General features: G+C 38.1%; 1 protein-coding gene and 1 long non-coding RNA gene across 9 annotated transcripts in view; one reads left to right on the forward strand and one right to left on the reverse strand.

The window, feature by feature from the left end:
• Positions 1-9,619, reverse strand: part of LOC107132979 (uncharacterized) — a 53,596-nt gene extending 43,977 nt beyond the window's left edge. For all 5 annotated transcript variants that reach the window (XR_009496693.1, XR_009496692.1, XR_009496695.1 and 2 more), the window contains exons 1-2: positions 9,534-9,619; positions 2,368-2,468 (exon numbers count right to left, since the gene is read on the reverse strand). This is a non-coding gene — a long non-coding RNA (uncharacterized lncRNA). The remainder of the gene's footprint in view (positions 1-2,367; positions 2,469-9,533) is intronic.
• STARD13 (StAR related lipid transfer domain containing 13) overlaps positions 1-24,240 on the forward strand; it is a 493,326-nt gene that overhangs the window by 93,856 nt on the left and 375,230 nt on the right. The window contains exon 1 of one of the 4 annotated variants that reach the window (XM_059892087.1): positions 10,097-10,177. The exons of the other annotated variants lie outside the window; for them this stretch is intronic. The gene's annotated coding sequence lies outside the window, so the exon portion shown is untranslated. Of the gene's footprint in view, positions 1-10,096; positions 10,178-24,240 lie in introns of those variants that run through there. 4 annotated transcript variants of the gene reach the window in all.

A 24,240-nucleotide genomic window follows, 5' to 3' on the forward strand; every position in this document is an offset into this window, starting at 1 on the left:
GGACATAGTTCTTAAAAAAATCACCACTAACGTACATTAATCCCAAAATTTACACTGGCTCTAGATCTCATAGCTAAAACGTAACAAGGAAATGAGGTTTGGAACCAAACAGCATTCAAGAATATAACTCATCTATTATTCTCAGATAGCAGTGGAAATGTTATCTCCACTGTTACCATCACATATTTATGAATTAAAAAAGAAAACAACAACAAAACCTGAAGTGAGATATTAAGCTGCTAAAGTTGAAAAAGACAACCAATTTTTTCAGGCTGACTGAGAAAACCAAAGGCCAGAATGTGTTACTCTTCAATTTGCGGCTGTAGTTTCAGCAGAAAAAAATGACAGAGCATTAGTCACATTATGTAGTACAATAATGGCCCTGGGGTGGGGTAATTATCAAATAATGACACCTTTGAAACTGTTTGACTAATGCTGTAAATTATTTCTGTATTATACGAAAAGCATTATCATATGATTTTTTGATGACTTTGGATTACAAGGGATTAGCTAGCACCACTGAAAAGCAACTCATTTAGGAGAATTTAAAATGAAGAGCAGTCTGAAGTTTTCATGGCTATTAATTAAACTTGATACACTGGAAGAGGCAATCAAGACTTTCAGTCAGGTACGCCAGCACAGACCTCTGAAGTCCAATTTGTAATACACATCTAAAGTCATTCACAAAGACATTTTAAAAATAGAAAAAATGCAATGGAGGAAAAGAGGCATTTCTAAGAATTGAAATTTAAAAATAACAAAAAAGAATATCTCTGGCAGTAATCACAAGGACTACATACACAGTTTCAAAGGAAAAACACCTTCTATTTGGGTGCAAACAGCTGTAGAACAAACAAAAGAACTCAGTAAATAATTTTTTATCAGTGTGTCAAAAAAAATGTTCAGGTTTTTTGCAAAGGCTTTTGTGGCTCAGCTCGTAAAGAATCCGCCTGCAATGTGGGAGACCTGGGTTTGATCCCTGGGTTGGGAAGATCCCCTGGAGAAGGGACAGGCTACCCACTCCAGTATTCTGGCCTGGAGAATTCCATGGACTGTATAGTCCATGGGGTCACAAAGAGTCGGACAGGACTGAGTGACTTTAACTTTCACTTTGAACTCTAAATTCTATAGATCAGTTTTTTCTTTTTTAATTTAAATTAACAACATTCAGGATTTAATCTTTGTGCAAAGCTAACGTCTATCTGTCAGAAATCCAGACAGCCCCCAACACACACAAATAAATCCTTCCAAGTTTATCTGGATTAATAACTTTACAAACCTATGAACTTCTATAGCAAACTCAAAGAAGAAACTGAAAAAGGTTAAGGAGGTAAGAAGGTAACACAAAGACAAGATTCTTAAGCATTTTTTAATGCAGTGGCATCAACAGTGGCCTTGGAGAGAAATAACACTTTTCTAAAGCTTATTGATGCCTGCACTGAAGGCACTGAGAAAAATATGCCATCCATACAAAGAACGCAAGCCTGTGGAACTATTATCAACAGACTGCAAAAGAGAGACGGAAAGAACTCAAACCAAACACAAGATTGCTTTAAACTGTGTGGGGCTTTATTTGAAGGACTCTGATTTGGTATTCCCAAATCTTTTCATTCTAACCAAAGCATAAAAATATAAAGCTAAAACTTACCTGATAATATTACCGATTCTGAAATACATATGTATCAATATTTAAGACAAGTAATCAGGGATTTTAAGAATTTTTCAATGGTGGATAGCTTGTGTACACAAAATGATTCTTTACTTACATACTCTCTAAAGGGGTTGGTTCTCTCTGGGTTGTTGCTGCCAAGATTTGTTCAGTTTCACCTGGCAACAATTTTAATGATGCCTGAAAGGACCCCTTTCTTGTGGTCCAATATTCCCACGTTATTATGTTCAGTTCTCCCACATTTTCAGGTGGCATTTCCCATTTTTTTCAGTCAACTAGATTCCGTGGAAAAAACAAACCAACCCAGGCCTTTCTTCTTTTGAAGGCTAATCCTTTTCCCTTTAAAAAAATTTCCTCTGTTTCCCTAAAATATTATGCTTTGAAACAGTCTATAGAGAGACTGTTTTGACATTTTTAAAGATAAATTTGAATTTAAGTTTGTAAACCAAGGTAAAGTTCTGTTAGAGAAAAAATTTATATATAAAATACTTTCAAAAATGTTACATTATGATGCAGTTGAGTAGACAGGTAAATAAATATATACCAACTCAGGATATTACCTACAATGTGAGTGACTGTCTTATTAATAGTTTATATCAAGCTCTCAGAACATGAAAATAATGCCCACATGTAACTCAGGCTTACAGAATAAAATACAATAGACTGGGTGGTTTAAACAATAGACATGAATTTCTCACAGTTCTGAACGCTGGAAGTCCAAGATCAAGGCACCAGCAGCTTTGGTTCTTGGTGAGGGCTCTCTTCCACGTTCATAAAAGGTTGTCTTCTTCCTGTGTCCCTATATGGCAGAGAGAAGAGGCTCTGGTGTCTCTTCATCTTCTTTTACGTGCGCTAATACCATTATGGGGACTCCACCATCATGACCTCATCTAAACCTAATTACCTCCCAAAGGCCTCACCACCTAACACTCACACTGGGTGTTAGTGCTTCAACATATGATTTCAGGGAGAACACATTTAGTCCATAATACCAATTACATGATATTTTGAAGTACCTTAACTCCTCTATTCTCTGATCAGGCTTCCCTGGTGGCTCAGACAGTAAAGCGTCTGCCTACAATGCAGGAGACCTGGGTTCGATCCCTGGGTTGGGAAGATCCTTTGGAGAAGGAAATGACAACCCACTCCAGTACTCTTGCCTGGAAAATCCCATGGATGGAGGAGCCTGGTACGCTACAGTCTATGGGGTCGCAAAGAGTTGGACACGACTGAGTGACTTCACTAGCTTTACTGTATTCCAATTGTACTCAAATCCTGCCAAAGCTAAGGTGTATCTGAATGTCATGTTTTGTGCTTAAATGAGATTTCTTTTAGCTGAAAAATGTAGGTGCTCTTTTGGGGAAATAAGACATAACAATATAAAGAACCTTCCCAAAGCATCCCATTTTGAGTTTCCAATAAAGAACATAACAGCAGTTCAAAAAAATATTTACAGAGCACCCAGTATATAGTAGACACAAGCCCAGTACTAAGGATTACAAAGATGAATGAGACAATGACCATGCTGAAGAAAGTATCAGATCAGATCAGTCACTCAGTCGTGTCCAACTCTTTGCGATCCCATGAATCACAGCACGCCAGGCCTCCCTGTCCATCACCAACTCCTGGAGTTCACTCAGACTCACGTCCATCGAGTCAGTGATGCCATCCAGCCATCTCATCCTCTGTCATCCCCTTCTCCTCTTGCCCTCAGTCCCTCCCAGCATCAGAGTCTTTTCCAATGAGTCAACTCTTCACATGAGGTGGCCAAAGTACTGGAGTTTCAGCTTCAGCATCCTTCCTTTCAAAGAAATCCCAGGGCTCATCTCCTTCAGAATGGACTGGTTGGATCTCCTTGCAGTCCAAGGGACTCTCAAGAGTCTTCTCCAACACCACAGTTCAGAAGCATGAATTCTTCGGCGCTCAGCCTTCTTCACGGTCCAACTCTCACCTCCATACATGACCACAGGAAAAACCATAGCCTTGACTAGACAGACCTTTGTTGGCAAAGTAATGTCTCTGCTTTTGAATATGCTATCTAGGTTGGTCATAACTTTCCTTCTAAGGAGTAAGCGTCTTTTAATTTCATGGCTGCAGTCACCATTTGCAGTGATTTTGGAGCCCAAAAAATAAAGTCTGACACTGTTTCCACTGTTTCCCCATCTATTTCCCATGAAGTGATGGGACTGGATGCCATCACTTCATCAAGTATATCATCAAGAAGTACACCTAATAATAAAATAGTAAATCTTATGAAAAATTTAAATTCATAAGCTTCAAAAAAGCAAGAAACCATTTCCCCGAATAAGCTCTTCATAAAACTAATGGCTACAGGTCTCAAAACATTTTTGAGGAATATTATGTGAAATTTCAAAAGGAGATTTTTTTCCCGCCTAGATTTGTGGAGAATTACTGTGCTACTTGGAAATAATCATTTCTTGGAAATAATCACAAGTCAGTAAAATGCCTAAAGTCAAGTCTGAATTTTAAAGTATCAAGTTCAGTTTATTTAAAGTTCTAAAAGAGCAACATAGTATCCTATTTTATACACTTGTATCTATGGCTAAAGGAGCAACATTAGGATTTGTTTACACAAGATATCTTATCTCATGTTAACTTATATACTCAATGGTGCCCTACAGACCTGAATGAGAGGCAGGATGATTTCATCTAGCTGGGTGTTGCTTTGATAAGTCTGTTTCTCTTTTCACATGATCAATTACCAAATGTCTACTTCAAGTAAGAAGTAGGACTCTAAATATCTAACTCATTACCAAGGAATATAATGTAAGCATGTGGAAGTTGACAGACCCATAAACCCAGAATATTTAAAATTTTTTTATAAGAAATTTTCCTAATGGGAACAAAAAAGTGAGAAATAAAAGTACAGAAAGAAAAAGATAAGGGAGGCAGGAAGGGGATGAATAAACATTGACAGCATCCTTTACGAATACCTAACCATTATTATTCCACAAGAACAACAAAGAATCTTGATTTTACAACTTCCATTTCTTTATGAATTTCTCTATCAGAAATCTTATATACTGAAAGCCCATTATATTGTGCAGAATGCCAGTCTTAACTGCAAATATATGACAATATTAACCTTCATTTGTTACTACTTTTGATGGTTCTTCCTTCCCTAGTTAAGAAGCCTGTGTCTGGCAAAGTTCCACAGCCACAGTTGTGTCATGTACATTTCTGAGGAAGAAACATGGTTATCTCCAAATGTGGGTCTTCAGAAATAAGTCAGACTATAAAAATGAACCTAATATTAACTAAAGATGGAGTATCACAGTCAACAAAACCCTTTACCTGAATTCTGATATTAAGACCTAATATCTTTCTCTCAAGTTTTTAAGTGAAGATATCTGTGAAGTAAGGAGAGGATCAGTTTTGCCCAGAGTCACTTAGTTAATAAATAGCAGCAAGGGCGTGTTCTCCCAACAGGCATCATTAACCATCTTCAGTAAGTCATTTCAACTTCCAAGTTAAACTAGCATATCTTCTGTTAATAATACTTTCTCTCACCCACTACATTCCTATTACATTCTCTTGAATTTGCAGGACATTTCAATGTAAAACTGGTGAGAGCAGAATTCCCTATGTATCCCACTTTTAAAGGGAATGACAGTATTTTACTTTTAAATAAGGTTAAACGGGTGTTGGTTTGAAATAGACATCCTAACATATGAAGGAATTAGCCTTCTAAGTTATGCTTTTGGAAAAATATTTAAGAATTAAGTACAGAATTTTCCCAAATGACTTTTGTAAACACAATGAATAAAATTATACAGGATTTTCTTATTTTACCTATTGATACAATGTGATACCAATACATTCCTTGATACTGAAACATCTTTATTAGCTTCTGCTGCAGTAACCAGAACAAACAAACAAACAAACCACATGTTATATTAAGGCAGTGGACTGCAAGCTCTGTTACAGCCTGCAGGTTGACTGGAGGTTGCTCCACTGTCTTCTCCCTGTGTTCAGGCTGAAGGAGCAAGAGTAATCATAGCAGAGGGGGTAATACAGAGAGACTGAGTGAATCATGCAACTGTTCTTAATGCTTGTGCTTGAAAATGGCTAATCTGACAACCATTCAGATTCCACTGGCCAAAGCAAGTCACATGGTCAAGCACAGCATCAATGAGGCATAGAAATAAACTCCTTCAACAGTGTGGGGAACGGAGAATGAATATTTGTGAAAAGTAATACAAACTGTCATACTTATAGTCAAAGAACAGACCCTTTCAGGCCATGGTAAATTATTCTTTTAATAAACTATGTGCTATTACACATATGCATAATCATAAGTAAGAGTGGGTATGTATTTTTCATGCTTTTTTCTCAAGGATTTAGTAGGCTGATTTTATTTGCTTAGTAAAATGAAATGGGGAGGGAGATGGGAGGGTGGTTCAAGAGGAAGGGGACATATGTATAATCTGCTATGGCTGATTCATGTTGATGCTTGACAGAAAAAAAAAAAAAAAATCCTGCAAAGCAATTATCTTTCAATTAAAATTTTTTTTAAGTAAAAAAATGAAATGGGTAGCTTTCTATATTTTCTTTATATTCTATATGTGGTTTTACTTATTTCTCTTAAGGATAAAAGATTTCATCAGTACTACCTAGAATTGGATCCTTTGCTGGGGGAAGTAATTACTGGATAACTTTAAAAAATATTTTCATGCTATTGGTAGAATACCATTAGATTTTTAAGTAGTTTTTTATTTTCCTAGAAATCATCCACTTCATGATTTTCAAATTTGATAGCGATAAATTATATGTACACATTTAACATGTTTTCTACATGTTATAACTCCTCCATCACTTCTACTCTTTATGGGATGTTCCACATTTACTATTTTGTGGTTTCTTTACCTTTTCCTCCCCATTTTCTAACACTTTTACTATTATTGCTTTTATCTTTACTGTAGTCTTCCTTTTGATTTCTCCTTTTCCACTTTCTAAATTATTTAATAAAAGTCTTGCTCATAGAATAAAAAAAATCTAGCCAGAATATTTTTAGAGCAGCATTACATAATTCCATTAAAATGAAAACTCAGTGAGAGCTGTATTTCTACCCCTTTGTTCACTAATAATCCTCAAGCGTCTAGCACAGTATCTTCTTCACACAGAGGAGTTTCATAGTATTCATTCAGAGAAATCTGTTTCTGTAGTCTTTGTTTCCTTTTACACACTATGGTTATTTCTTAATTCCAAGAGGCTTGAATTTTTGTTTAAACTTTCAATATCTTATCTAATTCTGTGGTTCTCAGATTTTGACACCCATCAGGCTAGCTTGAAGAACTTAGGAAAAAAACACTGATTTTTACATTTTAAAACTTGGGCTCTCCCCTCAGTTTCTGATTCATTAGGGTCGAGATTTGGCTCTAGAATTTATATTTCTAATAAATTCCCAAGTGATGCTGAAGTCATGCTGGGATCCACATTTTGAGATTTACTGGCTATTTCATTGTATGAAAATGTTGGTTCTTCTTTGGAAAATTTGAGTTAGCTATCATTTTAACTATGTTTTTAAAACCCTAAGGGTCATCATTTATTTTTTGTGTAACTGAAGATAGACTAACAGTTGTATAGTACAATGTATATTAAAACAATTTAAGTCTTGTTTAATTCTTAGTATTAGAATAGCCTCCTCTGTTCATGGAATTTTCCAGGCAAGAATACTGGACTGGGTTGCCATTTCCTTCTCCTCACCAGTCTACTCCACAGCAATAGCCTTAGTCCTTTTTCAGGAACCTATGTTGTATCAAGAAGTTTTCTATGCAGTGTGCTCACAATGAATTCATTCCTTTATTTACTTCAAGGCCATTATTAAAATCGCTTTTGACTCATAAAAACTTTACTGAATTATTGCCAAAGTAGCATTTCAGTTGTCTTCACTGATCTTTTCAAGTGAAAGCGTTAGTGGCTCAGACCTGTCCCACTCTTTGAGACCCCATGGACAGTAACTGGCGAGGCTCCTCTATTCACAGGATTCTCCAGGCAAGAATAAATTGAGTGGGTTGCCATTCCCTTCTACAGGAGATCTTTCCAATTCAGGGATCCAACCTGGGTCTCCGGCATTGCAGGCAGATCCTTTACCATCTTTCCTGAGCCACCAGGGAAGTCCTCATTGATCTTTAATCAATATTAAAGATCTTTAATCATTGATATTTAATCAATATTAATTTGCAAATCAAGGGTATATCAGTTATTTTTCATCAAACATCAGAGCAAACACTCTAAACTTTTTAAAAGTTTTAGAAATAATTTCAGCTTTGAACATAAAACCTCTCTAAAAATATTTGTATTTCAATTATGTGCAAGGATAAAACTCACAGTGCACAGCACTTTTTTTCACTGAAAGTAAATGCAGTGACATAGTCCTGATTTGACAGAATTAACTGAAGAGAAAAAATTTTCACAAATGAGATGACCATGTTTACAAATGAAAACATTGTATATATTTGTACTGAATAAACAGCGCAATATGGGTGGAATAGAGTTGGTAGAGGATTTAGAAAAACAAAAGAATCTGGCAAGATGCTAAAGGACTTTGGAAAAGCCTGGTGTCTACCAAAAAGCAAAATGAGAAAGTTAGGGTATATCAACTTTGTCCTTAATTCTAGTCATTTCTGATTTACTGACTTTTAATAGCTAATGGGAAAGGCAGAAATTCCACCAAAAATCACTGAAATATTTAGTATACCTGGTATCACAGCACCCTCTATCACATTATAATTTATAGAACACATTTATATGCAGCAGCGGCTTTAACTGTGAATATTCGTTTATGTGGAATTTTCTGGATCTAGTGCTTAGTTCATTACTTTTCAGCAATGGATTTCTCCAGTTTTGGTATCATTAGCATCCAACCAAACGAGCATGACTGCATGTGCTGACAAAGTAACCTTAACTCCAAATTATTGCAGGTGTGATCCTAGTACCAAGGACCTAAGTATTAAGTATCACCAGATAATTTATCAGAGCTATTATATTAGATTGGCAAAAAAATTCATTCAGGGTTTTTTCCTTAACATCTTAAGGGAAAACTGGAAGGAACATTGCGACAACCCAATAGAATTCTACCCCCTGACGTTCCCAGTTAAAAACTTTAGGGTTAAGACCCATCTGGTTTAATAAGCCTTCAATGGACTTCTAATGAGCGGATATCTAGTGAGTTTGAGAACCACGAGTAGGAGAAACGCCCGGTGGAGCAGTCTAGACAGTGGGAGCTGGAGTCTATAGGAAACTTGCTTCACCAGCTTTCACGAGCACTCCCATACTCGGTTACCACACCATTCCAATAAAGAAGAACCACCCAATACTACCTACATATATATCATCCGGTCTACACACTTCCAGGAAAATCGAGGTTTCCAAGCATCATTCAGGGAGAATTTACGTTGATTTTGCTGACTTGGGAGAAATGACGTTTTCTGTTAATCTCATAGAAACACGCCAGGCAAACAAACCTACATACACCAGGGGTGTTCCTGAGACTACCTTTCTGAAATCCCTTTAGCCTGTTTTCATAGCAAATTCCCCACTTACTCATGGGCTCCAGACACATGCTGCATGTTTTTACAACAGTTTTAATAAGCAAAAGGAAACAAAAGCTTTTATAGCACAGAGCAGTCTAAGCCACAAGGTCAGTGCCATCTTCCCACCCAAGAGAGAAATAGGGGACTCTTGTCTTGGGACTAATGAATTGATAACTAAGAAAAATGCCTGAGAGGCATTCAGGAACAAGTCATGAGGAAACAAAAAAAACGTTCTGTTTTTCTGGACTTAAAACTAGAGAAGGAACTCAGCTTCCTCTCCATCTTCGGTATTTATAGCTAACACGTACAAGTCGCTTCCGCTGCGAAGTCCTACAAAGTACCTCCTGCGTGAGAACTCGGCAGGGCGAAAGCTCGGGTCTCTCCCTTTCCGAGGGCGAGTGACGAAAGCCCAGGCCACATTTTCTCTGGAAGATTCCGGGAGAAGGGCGCGCGCCCCCTCTGCGGGCAGCGAGAGACTCAGCACCAGATGGCGCTGCCGCACCGAGAGCCGGAGCCTGGGCGGCACGGTAGAAGGGAAGAAGCGTCACCAGATTCTTTCCTCTGCGTCCGTCGCCGGAAGTGCGCGCTGGCGCCAGCCTCTGGTCCCGGATATTAAGACTTCTGGAGGGTTACCGCGTGAGGGCGGGGTTAGAACCGGAACCGAACGGCGACCGTCAGGCCTCGGGGCGGAAGCCCCGGGCGGCGCTAGTGGGGGGCTGATTTCTGGTGCGCGCGCCTCGGCGGGAGCGCGAGGGGGCGGGGCCTCGCCGTGCGCTTGCGCATTGTGAGGACGTATGCGCAGCCCGTACGTCTTTCTCCATATTTGCACGTTTGCTGGCCCGGCAAGGCGGAAATGGTGGTGTAGTAGGTTTTTTTTTTTTCCTTCCTGCCCACAGGGTTTGAGTTTCTGGCTGTGAGTCAGGTTTCTGGAAATCTTCGTGGAAAATTAATGGTATACTCGAGCTGTATTTTCCTCTAGAGTATTATGTGAGCCAAATGCCTGCTGGGCGCGGTCCCAATGCTGGGATGGGCCCAGCCTTTCCTTCTAAATGTCTTCCTGAACCGGCTTGACCCACCCACTGTGTCTTTAAGCACCAGTCCTGAGGCGGTAGGGGTGTCACTAAGAAAAAGGAATGCAGGCAAATACACTATTCATAAGGAACATAAGAGCGCTTCTTATTATGTAAGGAGGCATGTCTTTTGGTCTTTTAGCAGTGCTTCAGAATTTAAGGAATTAATTAGCTTTATTTTCCCTTTCTGTCAAAAACACTTCATATTCTGTGTTTTATGGTGTGGTCTTGGTCTTTATCAAATTTTAGCTAAACTAAGGCTGTCCGTGCTAAGTGTTTGAAAGGAACAGCATGTCCCTTTTCCAATATTACGAGTCAGAGGCAAACCACTTAAAAGACGGATCGTGGTAAACTTGTGAGAGTTCACTGCCTTTGTTTTGTGATGCAACATGGAAACAACCAAGAAGGTTGCAAAAATAAAATCTGTGTGAACCCACCCAATTTTAATTTTAGACTGTTTCTGAAAGTGTCAGATGCAAGGTACTCCGTTCTTCCAAGAAATTTCTTCAGCTTTGGTAAACACTTTTAACTTTGTATTTCAGAATTCTTCCCAGTCTGCTGCCTACATAAAAACTAAGTACTTGTGCAAGCCAGAGCAATAGAGACTTTTCAGCAGTTATACTGAGAGAAACAGACTGGGGAATACAAGAAAGATAGCCTGCGGTAGCCATTTTACAATTTTTGGATGAAACCTTTTTATGGTTTTGGTTGTAGGTGTTGTAAAGAGAGCAATTGTGGGTTGAGGAGTACCTTGATACTATATTTATGTGAAAAGCCAAAAAAAATTTTTTTCCAAAAAGTGGGCAATACCACAGGATCATTGAAGACTCATCACCAATAGTGTGAGAAGGAGGCAAGATGGAGTGGGAAGTAATGGAAACACTAATATTTAAATATTAGCCTTCCTTTAGATAAAATTAGGTAAAGACCATGAAAAGGTCAGAGCTAAAGCAAATAGATGTGGAAAGCCTGATTAGGAAGACAGGAAAGATAGATTTTACACCTCAAATGGAATGCGTAGAATAAGGAGTAAGTTCATTATATGGTTCAGTTTTGGAAATATTGCATTTAGCTGCTTATTTTAACTTTCGGTACATTCCAGTCTTCCCTGTGTCTGGTATATAACCAACCTTAAATTGAGACAATGCTTAGTTTTGCCACCATTATACTAGTAACTTGCATAGTGCTTCATTGTAAAGAATTATTAATTAATTCTGGCTATATGTATATATTCACAAATAGTGGCATTAAAGCCAGTTCCCTGCGAATATCCTCAACTCTTTGTCCCTGACTTCTGCTTTCCTGGCAAAACCCAGATCATAAATGAATTCACGTGTTTATCTTTTCTTGCCTGTACTTACACCTAGGCAGCTTAACAATTGGGTGGACTAATGTGACCTCATCCAAATGGTCTCTCCTACTCTTTTCTGTAGTTATTTTGCTCGCTTTAAACGAAGTATCTCATTCTTTCTCTACACTTTTGGAATCACTAACTTTCTCCTCAACCAGTGATTTTGCCTCATCCTTATTGGAAAAAGAGTTGTGAGCCTCGCCAAGAATTCTCTCATCTTCCCACCATCTAGTCTACTTGCATCTGCCTCTTTATCTTTCCTTTAGTTTCACAGAATGATGAATCTTTCAATCACATGGCAACAGTTGAGATTGTTTTTAGTTTTAGCCATTTGAATGGGTATATAGTGTTATTTCATTTTTGTGAAGTATGTTGAAAACTTTACCCATAAAAATTGAGTTTGTTTCCTTGTAATTAAGTTGTAGGAGTTATTTGCATACTATGAACACATCTTTTTTCTTTGTTGAGATATGATTGGCAAACAAAGCTGTACATGTTTATGTAAACACCTATATGTGTACATGTATATATATAGAACTTAATAAGTTTGGAGTTAAGTATACATCCGCAAAACTCACCACAGTGTATGCCATAAATAAACCCATCACCTCTAAAAATTTCCTCCTGCTTTCAATTTTTATTATTAAGTGATAAGAACACTTAGCATAAACTCTACCCTCTTAGCAAATTTTAATACAACATTCTTAACTGTAGGGACTATATGTACAATAGAGTTCTAAGACTTAGTGATTGTGTTTAGCAAACTTTGTACCCTTTGAATAATACCTCTCCTTTCTCCTTCCCCTGTATACTTTTTTTTTTTTTTTTGGTCAAAATGTGTGTTGTGAATATTTTTATTCCAATTTGTAACCTTTCATTTTCTTAACAACATTTTGAAGAAAAGTTGTTGCAGGTTGTATTTTTCTAGGAATTTATACATATCGTCCAAATACTAAAGTTCCCTAGCATAAAGTTGTAAATAAAGCCCTCTTACTATCTTTTTAATATTCACAGTATATTACATTTAGGCCTAGAATGCACTGAAGGTTAATTTTTCTATATTGTATTAATATAACAATAGGGGGTGATACCTTTATTTTTGAAAAATAAGAATCCAGTTATTCCAACAGCGTTTGTTGAAAAGATTCTCCTTTCCTCTGCTGGATATCACATTTGCACCTTGGTCAAAAATCAACTAATTTTCTGAGTCTATTCAGTTCCCTTGATAAGCATGATGTATCCATGTGCCAACTTACCCACCTTTTGTTTTTTTCATTATTGTTTTGGCTATTCTACGTTTTTGTGTGTTTTTTGCATTTTAATATAAATTTTACAACTGATGTTTCAATTTCTAAAAAGTCTTGGGATTTTGGTTGGAATTCTGGTGAATCTGTTGATCAGTTTGGGAAGAATTGACATTTTAAAACTACTGAATTTTTCTGTCTATGATTGTGTCATATCTCTCCCTCTATTTATTTATTTTGATCTTTGTAATTTTCAGCATAGAAGTCTTGCACATATATTGTTAAATTTATTCTTAAGTATCCCATGTCTTTCATTATCAATGAATTTAAAATTTTTAATTTATTATAAATGTACTTAAATTGTATTTTTAGTTTATTGAGTCATAGTTTTCAACTTCAGAATTTGTATTGGATTCTTATTTGTAGATTATTGTTCTCTAGTGAAATTCTGACATGGGCCTAATAGCTTCAAAATTTAGGTCATCTATGGATCTTATTTCTATTCCCTTTTCTTATTTCTGTTTCCTAGTATGCCCAGAAATTCTTAATGGAATGCTGTCTTTGTGAAAAATTTTAGGCTCTGAGTCATGTTTTTTTTTTTTACTTCCAGAGAAGATTTTACTTTTGCTTCTGTTAGGAAACTAGGCTCAGAGCAAAACACCTTAGCTTAAATGGCTTTCAGTCTGTTAGGTCTAGCCTATTTCAGCTTCATTCTTACTCCTAGGGTGGCCCTTCTTCTGTCCCAACTGAAAGCCTGAGGTGTTTTTAAAGGCTCTTCCTTCCTCAGTTCAGTTCAGTTCAGTTCAGTCGCTCAGTCATGTCCGACTCTTTTCGATCCCATGAATGCCAGGCCTCCCTGTCCATCACCAACTCCCAGAGTTCACTCAGACTCCCGCCCATTGAGTCAGTGATGCCATCCAGCCATCTCATCCTCTGTCGTCCCCTTCTCTTCCTGCCCCCAATCCCTCCCAGCATCAGAGTCTTTTCCAATGAGTCAACTCTTCGCTTGAGGTGGCCAAAGTACTGGAGTTTCAGCTTTAGCATCATTTCTACCAAAGAAATCCCAGGGCTGATCTCCTTCAGAATGGACTGGTTGGATCTCCTTGCAGTCCAAGGGACTCTCAAGAGTCTTCTCCAACACCACACAGTTCAAAAGCATCAATTCTTCGGCGCTCAGCCTTCTTCACAGTCCAACTCTCACATCCATACATGACCACAGGAAAAACCATAGCCTTGACTAGATGAACCTTTGTTGGCAAAGTAATGTCTCTGCTTTTGAATATGCTATCTAGGTTGGTCATAACTTTCCTTCCAAGGAGTAAGCGTCTTTTAATTTCATGGCTACAGTCACCATCTTCCTTCCTAGTTGCCTCTAAAGTCCAATTTATATTTTCTCAGAACTATGGGACTCCTGAAAGCTCTTGGCTTCCCTGCTTCTAAGCTACCTGCTTCTAAATCACTCTTTATGAGTGATTTCTCAGACTCTGGAATAACTTTCAAATTAGCAAATGAGTCAAGGGGAAAAGCAGAGATGAACATAGCAGACTTCTCTGCACCTTCTCCTTAGGATCTTGTCCTTTCAAGATGCTATCAAAAAGATATATTTTATATTTTACCCAGCTTTTCTAGATCACAGTTTATAGGGGTGAGACTACTTTTTTTAAGTCTATTACTGGCAGAAATAAATGTCTTTATTCTGAGAATCTCAATGATGCTAATAAAGGTAGTACTCTTTTTTTCTGTACCATTGTCACCACTTCTTGTCCCCACACATCAGACAACCAGAAGACACACCAGTGACTTGCTTTCTTGCTTCTGGAGGTGTCTCTAGGGCCTCCTAGAAGTAATATCCTCTAGCTACAGATGGCTTCCTAAAGAATACTCTTAACTCTCTTTAGGGTTTGCTTGACTCTGTCTTCTGCCCTGGCTTCCTTCCAATGAGGAACTATGATGGTTCTGCTGCTGCTAAGTTCGATTCAGTCGTGTCTGACTCTCTGCGACCCCATAGACGGCAGCCCACCAGGCTCCACCGTCCCTGGGGTTCTTCAGGCAAGAACACTGGAGTGTGTTGCCATTTCCTTCTCCAGTGCATGAAAGTGAAAAGTGAAAGTGAAGTTGCTCAGTCGTGTCCGATCCTTAGCAACCCCATGGACTGCAGCCTACCAGGCTCCTCCGTCCATGGAATTTTCCAAGCAAGAGTACTGGAGTGGGTTGCCATTTCCTTCTCCGATGATGGTTCTCAGTTCAGTTCAGTTCAATGGCTCAGTCGTGTCCGACTCTTTGCGACCCCATGAATCGCAGCACACCAGGCCTCCCTGTCCATCACCAACTCCCGGAGTTCACTCAAACTCACGTCCTTCGAGTCAGTGATGCCATCCAGCCATCTCATCCTCTGTCGTCCCCTTCTCCTCCTGCCCCCAATCCCTCCCAGCATCAGAGTCTTTTCCAATGAGTCAACTCTTCGCATGAGGTAGCCAAAGTACTGGAGTTTCAGCTTTAGCATCATTCCTTCCAAAGAAATCCCAGGGCTCCTCTCTTTCAGAATGGACTGGTTGAATCTCCTTGCAGTCTAAGGGACTCTCAAGAGTCTCCTGCAACACTACAGTTCAGAAGCATCAATTCTTCGGCACTCAGCCTTCTTCACAGTCCAACTCTCACATCCATCCATGACCACAGGAAAAACCATAGCCTTGACTAGATGAACCTTTGTTGGCAAAGTAATGTCTCTGCTTTTGAATATGCTACTAGGTTGGTCATAACTTTCCTTCCAAGGAATAAGCGTCTTTTAATTTCATGGCTGCAGTCACCATCTGCAGTGATTTTGGAGCCCAGAAAAATAAAGTCTGACACTGTTTCCACTGTTTCCCCATCTATTTCCCATGAAGTGATGGGACCGGATGCCATAATCTTCGTTTTCTGAATGTTAAGCTTTAAGCCAACTTTTTCACTCTCCACTTTCACCTTCATCAAGAGGCTTTTGAGTTCCTCTTCACTTTCTGCCATAAGGGTGGTGTCATCTGCATATCTGAGGTGATTGATATTTCTCCCAGCAATCTTGATTCCAGCTTGTGTTTCTTCCAGTCCAGCGTTTCTCATGATGTACTCTGCATAGAAGTTAAATAAGCAGGGTGACAATATACAGCCTTGACGTACTCCTTTTCCTATTTGGAACCAGTCTGTTGTTCCATGCCAAACCAAACGTTACTGTGCTATAGCTGTAAATTCAGTCTCTCTCCATTGGTGCTTTCACAATACAAGTACATGTTACAGTCAGGCAGGAAGAAGTGCATCCTGTTATTTTTTATAGATAATAATACACACACACACACACACACACACACACACACACACATATATATGCTCCCTGACAGAGAATGGATTTGATTTCTTACTGTAATTTCGAGTAATAATTATATACATTGCCCCCCAGTTTGTGCTATAGAAAGGCCAGAATGACCAGACTTTAACCCAGATCGTACCACTTCTTCCATGGGTGAAATTGAGCAAGTTAAGTTTTCTAAGCTTCAGTTTCCCTAATTTGAAAACCAAGAAGATGTCTGCTTTCCAGGATAAAAAAAAAAAAAAAGATGGGCTTAAAAAAATGATACTGCTTGTAATGTCTGATACATGATAGGTTCTATTATTACCTATACAATTTTTTTCTGGAGAAAGGTAATTTTAACTTCAAGGGGAAGTGGTAAGCCATAACTTCCCTGTCTGGCAGCCATGTTTAAGAATCCACAATATTTGCAGATTTTTGCTCATCACGTAGTTTATTTTATTCAGTAAACATTGACTGAACCTCTATTAAATACTGAGCACTGCACCAGTACACTGGGATGCAAAAATAGTGGAATATCTTTCCTCCCAGCTGTGTAGGTATAGCTTTTCCAATTATTGAAAGACCAACTGTTCATTTGAAATGGTTTTACTTTTACTTAGTGTTCAAATGCAAGACTTTGTTGTTTCATTCTCTTGCTGCCATTTAACAAATCCTGAAATAGTGTTTGTTACCTAGAATGAAACTTATTAGAATAACCTAGAGTAAAATTTGGTTTAAAGAAGCTCTAATATGAGTGACTTCCAAGTGACTTGTGTTACTAACAAACCAGTACAGTGTACTGATTGCTGGGAGAAATATCAATAACCTCAGATATGCAGATGACACCACCCTTAGAGCAGAAAGTGAAGAGCCTCTTGATGAAAGTGAAAGTGGAGAGTGAAAAAGTTGGCTTAAAGCTCAACATTCAGAAAACTAAGAATATGGCATCTGGTCCCATCACTTCATGACAAATAGATGGGTAAACAGTGGAAACAGTGGCTGACTTTATTTTTCTGGGCTCCAAAATCACTGCAGATGGTGAGTGCAGTCATGAAATTAAAAGACGCTTGCTCCTTGGAAGGAAAATTATGACCAACCTAGACCACATATTCAAAAGCAGAGACATTACTTTGCCAACAAAGGTCCGTCTAGTCAAAGCTATGGTTTTTCCAGTAGTCATGTATGGATGTGAGAGTTGGACTATGAAGAAAGCTGAGCGCCAAAGAATTGATGCTTTTGAACTGTGGTGTTGGAGAAGACTCTTGAGAGTCCCTTGGACTGCAAGGAGATATAACCATTCCATCCTAAAGGAGATCGGTCCTGGGTGTTCATTGGAGGGACTGATGTTGACGCTGAAACTCCAGTATTTTGGCTACCTGATATGAAGAGCTGATTCATTTGAAAAGACCCTAATGCTGGGAAAGATTGAGGGCATGAGGAGAAGGGGACTACAGAGGATGAGATGGTTAGATGGCATCATTGACACAATGGACATGGGTTTGGGTGGACTCCGGGAGTTGGTGATGGACAGGGAGGCCTGGCGTGCTGCGATTCATGGGGTCTCAAAGAGTCGGACACGACTGAGTGACTGAACTGAACTGAACTGAACTAAAGCAGTGTCATAAAATAGAACTTGAATTCTGCTCTAATGTACTAATAATTAGCTTGATTCATCCAGAGATTAGAGAATAGGCTGTTATCAAACAATGGAGTGAAGTTCTGTTCAGCATGCTGGTGGAGGACTTACTTTAAAGAGGAAAACTAGTTTATTTTGTAGTTGAATGTTCATTAAAAGAACTATCTTCCAGCTTTTCCCTTTTAACTCTGCTCTTTAAATGATTCTAGTTCAGACAGTTGTGGTGGTGGTGGTGATTTAGTCGCTAAAGTGAAAGTGAAGTCGCTCAGTCGCGTCCAACTTTTTGTGACCCCATGGACTGTAGCCTACCAGGCTCCTCCCTCCATGGGATTCTCCAGGCAAGAGTACTGGAGTGGGTTGCCGTTTTCCTTCTCCAGGGGATCTTTCCGACCCAGGGATCGAACCCGGGTCTCCCGCATTCCAGGCAGATGCTTTAACCTCTGATTTAGTCGACAAGTCGTGCCCAACTCTTGCAACACATGGACTTATAGCCTGCCAGGCTTCTCTGTCTGCGGGATTCTCTGGGCAAGAATACTGGAGTGGGTTGCCATTTCCTTCTCCAGGGGATCTTCCTGATCCAGGAATTGAACCCAGATCTCATGCATTGCAGCAGATTCTTTAAGAACTGAACTATGAGGGAAATTGTAAGTTCCTTGAATACAGAGCCTTGACAGACAATTGTAAACTGCTTGAATACAGAGCCTTGTCTTCAATATTTATCATATCTGCTCATACCCATCCCTAATGTGTACCTAATTCCTGTCCTACCAGGGAGCATTATGGCTGTACAGTAAGAATGGACTGAGTAATTTCATAACATCCTCATACCCAGTAGGAGATTCTCCCATGATAAGAAAATATCTTTCAAAATTGAATATTCTGTTTTCTGAGGCTGATTTGCTTTATTATTTAGTGGTTTGTTTTCATTTTCCTAATAGTAGAATAAACAAATGTAGCTTGGAACAGATTTTTTTAATTCTCATAGTTATGATCATAAAATTATCCAAATTATCACATAGATTAAATTTTCTAATTTAATTACTTAAAAATGTACAAAGAAGTAATGACAATACAATTTTATCATCTTATTGACCATTTCTGTCATACTGCACCGTTTTGTTTTCCATGTTTGAATTTGCAGTTATTTAATTGTATCACTGTGGTTTCCTTTTTTTAAATTGTATCTTTTCTATAATCGGTAAACTTATTTGTATTTACTTTGGAACAGTCATATGTTTAGTTCACTTACAGGCACACAGAAAATGAAATGCCAAATCTAGACTAGCTTTCCCATAACCCTGCTCTATTAATGTCTTAAAAATCACTAAATACTCTTATTCTAGATCCTAATCAGGTCGAGCTAGAGTGTCAGATCTGATCTCTATGTGTTCCATAAGGGATTTCTCAGTCCTGTTACATTCCAATAATTTAAGTATAGATCTTCTGGCCATCATCTTGCCTTTTATAATGTGCTTAGATGGAATCAGTAAAACAAATGTACCCTTCATTTCCCTGAATAGGGTTATTGTAGAGAAATAATAAGTCATAAATAAGGGTTCAAAATTTCCTTTATCCCCAAAGCACAAATAGTCATATTGAGGGTTGAGGGATAGAATGTATTTACCTCAGTTTTTGTGGTGAGAAAAAGAATAAGCTTTATATAGTCAAGATAAAGTTGACATTAGTACAAAACAACATGATATATTCTAAGATACCTCCCAAACACACACACTTTGAAGAACACCTTTGTCATATCCTTTTACCATATAATTGAATTATTTAAAAAATCAAAATAATTGACATTTGCTCTCAGTTTATCTACCTCTTGAAGCTTTAAATTTTTCAAAAAATTATATCCTTAATTTATTGCCTAAAATTTTCTCTGATAAAACTTAAAATGCAAATTATTTTTACATAGATGTATTAATATGGAATTGTTACAGTTCAAAAATAAATTTTACTTCCTAAACTTATTTTTTGAGACTTCCTGGTGGCTCAGATGGTAAAGCATCTGCCTACAATGGCGGAGACCCAGGTTCAGTCCCTGGGTTGGGAAGATCCCCTGGAGAAGGAAATAGCAACCCACTCCAGTATTCTTGCTTGGAAAATCCCATGGACAGAGGAGCCTGGTAGGCTACAGTTCATGGGGCCGCAAAGAGTCAGACTTATTTTAAATCATCAATATTTAATTTTTATCATGATTAAATACTTAATCATCTAACCTACACTGCTTTTAGGTCACCAATATCAACATTTAAAGGAATACTTGGAGCTAAAATTTCCAGTTATTTTTTTTTACTTGTTAAAAAACTTTTGGCTACTCATATTCAGATTTATATACAGTAATGGAAACTGATTTTTGCTTTTCCTTATATTCTGTGCAGAATTTGAAAAAGTTACTAGATGAGAAAGGGATGATGTCTTCTTTCATGGAGAAAACAGTTCATTTTAGTTTTCCCTACTGTCTTTGGGGTTAATGTTTCACATGTAATGAATAGTTTGCGTAACAGAAGGCCATAGCTTATGGAATAATGAAACAAGATTTTTTTTTTAAGATTGTTTTTATAAAGTAATGTTAAAACAGATCCAAATCCTACCCTCATGGTGCTTGTAGTAGGCACTTAGTGACTAGATTAAAAAGGAAAATATATCCAAAGAGCATGTAAATGTTCTGTAACCATTTTTAGCAGTGTTTCAGCAGTGAATTCTGTGTCTAAAGGAAATATATTAGAAAAAATATATACCCAGGTGGCACAGTGGTAAAGAATCTGCCTGCTATGGCAGGAGACTAAGAGATGTAGGTTTGATCCCTGGGTCGGGAAGATCCCCATTTTCTTTTTCTCCTATATAACATTGTACACGATCACAAAATATGGGTATGAAAGAAAATAAAACTTCCAGTTGTAAGCATCTTTAAAACAAAGGTTACATAACTAAAGTAATTGAAGAGCAAGAGACCTTTTAAAAACATTGAATTCAAAAGTCTACATGTAGAATTACATTTAAATCTAAAAAGAAAACGCCCTTCTTTTCTGTTGTAACTTTCTACTTCTTCACCAACTCTTTCCATGCTTTGTGCAGAATATTCGTATATTGCTTCGAGGCAACTTTACACGGACAGAAGTATTGTTATCCAGTTAATTCATATGGCTCTCACCGAACTTGGGTACCATTCCAAAGAAGATAGTCTTATTCCAAAAGTCTGATACCACAAAATAACATAATTTTTAAAGTCCTGATGTTTAATAATAGAAGACTTCAAGGCATAAAATAAAGAGACATTTGATTAATAATGAGAAATTTGAGACAGAAAAAGTGAAAAGTTGACTAACAAAAGGTTGCAATTTTAGGGCTGCTTATTGGTTTGCCTGGCCTACCCCAAAACATTTCTGTTGTGATGTCCTAACTCTTATATCTACTTATTGATCAGTCATCAATTATTGTTGAAAAATTCTAGATTCAAAGTTCTAACCAGTATTCTAATAATTTTGATATCAGTTGGAGAAAAAAAAAGACACTCACCCAATGGGAAACACCTTATGATCAAGTGTGAGGTGGTGTGTCTCGACTGTATAGCAAAGAAGGGCAGAATAAGAAGAGCCATCATTTGTTAAGGGCTTAGTATGTGCCAAGAGTTGTCTACACACCATCTCTAATAGTCCTTATGGTCAGATCAGGATGGGTTCTCCATGGAACAGGTCAAGTTTACTCAGGAGTTTGAAGCTTTGATTGACATCAAACTTTCCAATTGTAAACAAGGACCATGGTTTTAAGCTAACATTGACCTAATCTTGTTATTCCTGACCTTTTTCAATCTATGTCAGCATAAACTAATTTGTTTTTTTACCAAATATAATCTTTTCCTGAACAGAAATAACTTTATAAGGTGAAAAGAAAGCTTTATTTTTTCTTTCTGTCTACCTTCAACTCTATAGAATGGACTAGTTCTTCACCTTTTAAATGATTTCCATGGTGGGTCTCATAGATTTTCCAATCATTATTAAAAACAAAAACATCCTTTGGTCACCTTTTGACACAAGAAGTGTCACTTAATTATTCTGAATCTCCAGGCCATGCGTAATCTCACAACTGCATAGTCTTACCTTATTTGAAGCTTATCCTCAGTGTTGAGAGTGTTTCAGGCTGAGAGACTTGCAGTGTTTGGGTTCTCCTTTGTTTCTTTCTCATTTCACTGCTTCCTCACGCAGTGTGCAAGCTCTGGGGTCTGATCCTCCAGGGATGGACCACTGTTAAAAGGATTGGAGAAAAAGACTCAGGTTTACATGGCCACTGTTGTGACAATCTGGAACTGACAGTCTGGGGACTCTGATATTTAAAGAACGCTCTTTAGATTCTTCTGCCTGGAATTTCCAACTACAGTATTCAAATATTGTCCTTTTTCCTGAGTGACCACTGAGGACTTCAACCAGCACTTAGTCGTAGACATCAGATTTCACCCCACCAAGATCCTTTCTGTTGAAACCCCAGTGCCTTTTCAAGTGGCTTTCTCCTTCAGGTGTATCTCTTGGGTAAGTTAGTCTCTTTTATTTTTATTTTTTAATGTAAATTTATTTATTTTAATTGGAAGCTAATTACTTTACAATATTGTATTGGCTTTGCCATATATCAACATGAATCCGCCACGGGTGTACATGTGTTCCCCATCCTGAACCCCCCTCCCACCTCCCTCCCCATACCATCCCTCTGGGTCATCCCAGTGCACCAGCCCCAAGCATCCTGTATCATGCATCGAACCTGGACTGGTGATTCATTTCTTATATGATATTATACATGTTTCAATGCCATTCTCCCAAATCATCCCACCCTCTCCCTCTCCCACAGAGTCCAAAAGACTGTTCTGTACATCTGTGTCTCTTTTGCTGTCTCACATACAGGGTTATCATTACCATCTTTCTAAATTCCGTATATATGCGTTAGTATACTGTATTGGTGTTTTTCTTTCTGGCTTACTTCACTCTGTATAATAGGCTCCAGTTTCATCCACCTCATTAGAACTGATTCAAATGTATTTTTTTTAATGGCTGAGTAATACTCCATTGTGTATATGTACCACAGCTTTCTTATCCATTCATCAGCTGATGGACATCTAGGTTGCTTCCATGTCCTGGCTATTATAAACAGTGCTGCGATGAACATTGGGGTACATGTGTCTCTTTCAATTCTGGTTTCCTCGGTGCGTATGCCCAGCAGTGGGATTGCTGGGTGATAAGGCAGTTCTATTTCCAGTTTTTAAAGGAATCTTCACACTGTTCTCCATAGTGGCTGTACTAGTTTGCATTCCCACCAACAGTGTAAGAGGGTTCCCTTTTCTTCACACCCTCTCCAGCATTTATTGCTTGTAGACTTCTGGATCGCAGCCATTCTGACTGGTGTGAAATGGTACCTCATTGTGGTTTTGATTTGCATTTCTCTGAAAATGAGTGATGTTGAGCATCTTTTCATGTGTTTGTTAGCCATCTGTATGTCTTCTTTGGAGAAATGTCTATTTAGTTCTTTGGCCCATTTTTTGATTGGGTTGTTAATTTTTCTGGAATTGAGCTGCAGGAGTTGCTTGTGTATTTTTGAGATTAGTTGTTTGTCAGTTGCTTCATTTGCTATTATTTTCTCCCATTCTGAAGGCTGTCTTTTCACCTTGCTTATAGTTTCCTTTGTTATGCAGAAGTTTTTAATTTTAATTAGGTCCCATTTGTTTATTTTTGCTTTTATTTCCAATATTCTGGGAGGTGGGTCATAGAGGATCCTGCTGTGATTTATATCGGAGAGTGTTTTGCCTATGTTCTCCTCTAGGAGTTTTATAGTTTCTGGTCTTATGTTTAGATCTTTAATCCATTTTGAGTTTATTTTTGTGTATGGTGTTAGAAAGTGTTCTAGTTTCATTCTTTTACAAGTGGTTGACCAGTTTCCCCAGCACCACTTGTTAAAGAGATTGTCTTTAATCCATTATATATTCTTGCCTCCTTTGTCAAAGATAAGGTGTCCACAGGTGCATGGATTTATCTCTGGGCTTTCTATTTTGTTTCATCGATCTACATTTCTGTCTTTGTGCCAGTACCATACTGTCTTGATGACTGTGGCTTTGTAGTAGAGCCTGAAGTCAGGCAGGTTGATTCCTCCAGTTCCATTCTTCTTTCTCAAGATTGCTTTGGCTATTCGAGGTTTTTTGTATTTCCATACAAATTGTGAAATTATTTGTTCTAGCTCTGTGAAAAATACAGTTGGTAGCTTGATAGGGATTGCATTGAATCTCTTTTAAAAGACATTGGCTTCCCTGGTGTGTGTGTGTGCGTGCATGCTCAGTCACTTCAGTCGTGTTTGACTCTCTGCGACCCCATTTCCTTCTCCAGTGATAAAGTATGAAGTGAGTGAAGTGA

Source organism: Bos taurus, chromosome 12 (assembly GCF_002263795.3).
Source record: "Bos taurus isolate L1 Dominette 01449 registration number 42190680 breed Hereford chromosome 12, ARS-UCD2.0, whole genome shotgun sequence".
In the NCBI taxonomy this organism is placed as follows: domain Eukaryota; kingdom Metazoa; phylum Chordata; class Mammalia; order Artiodactyla; family Bovidae; genus Bos; species Bos taurus.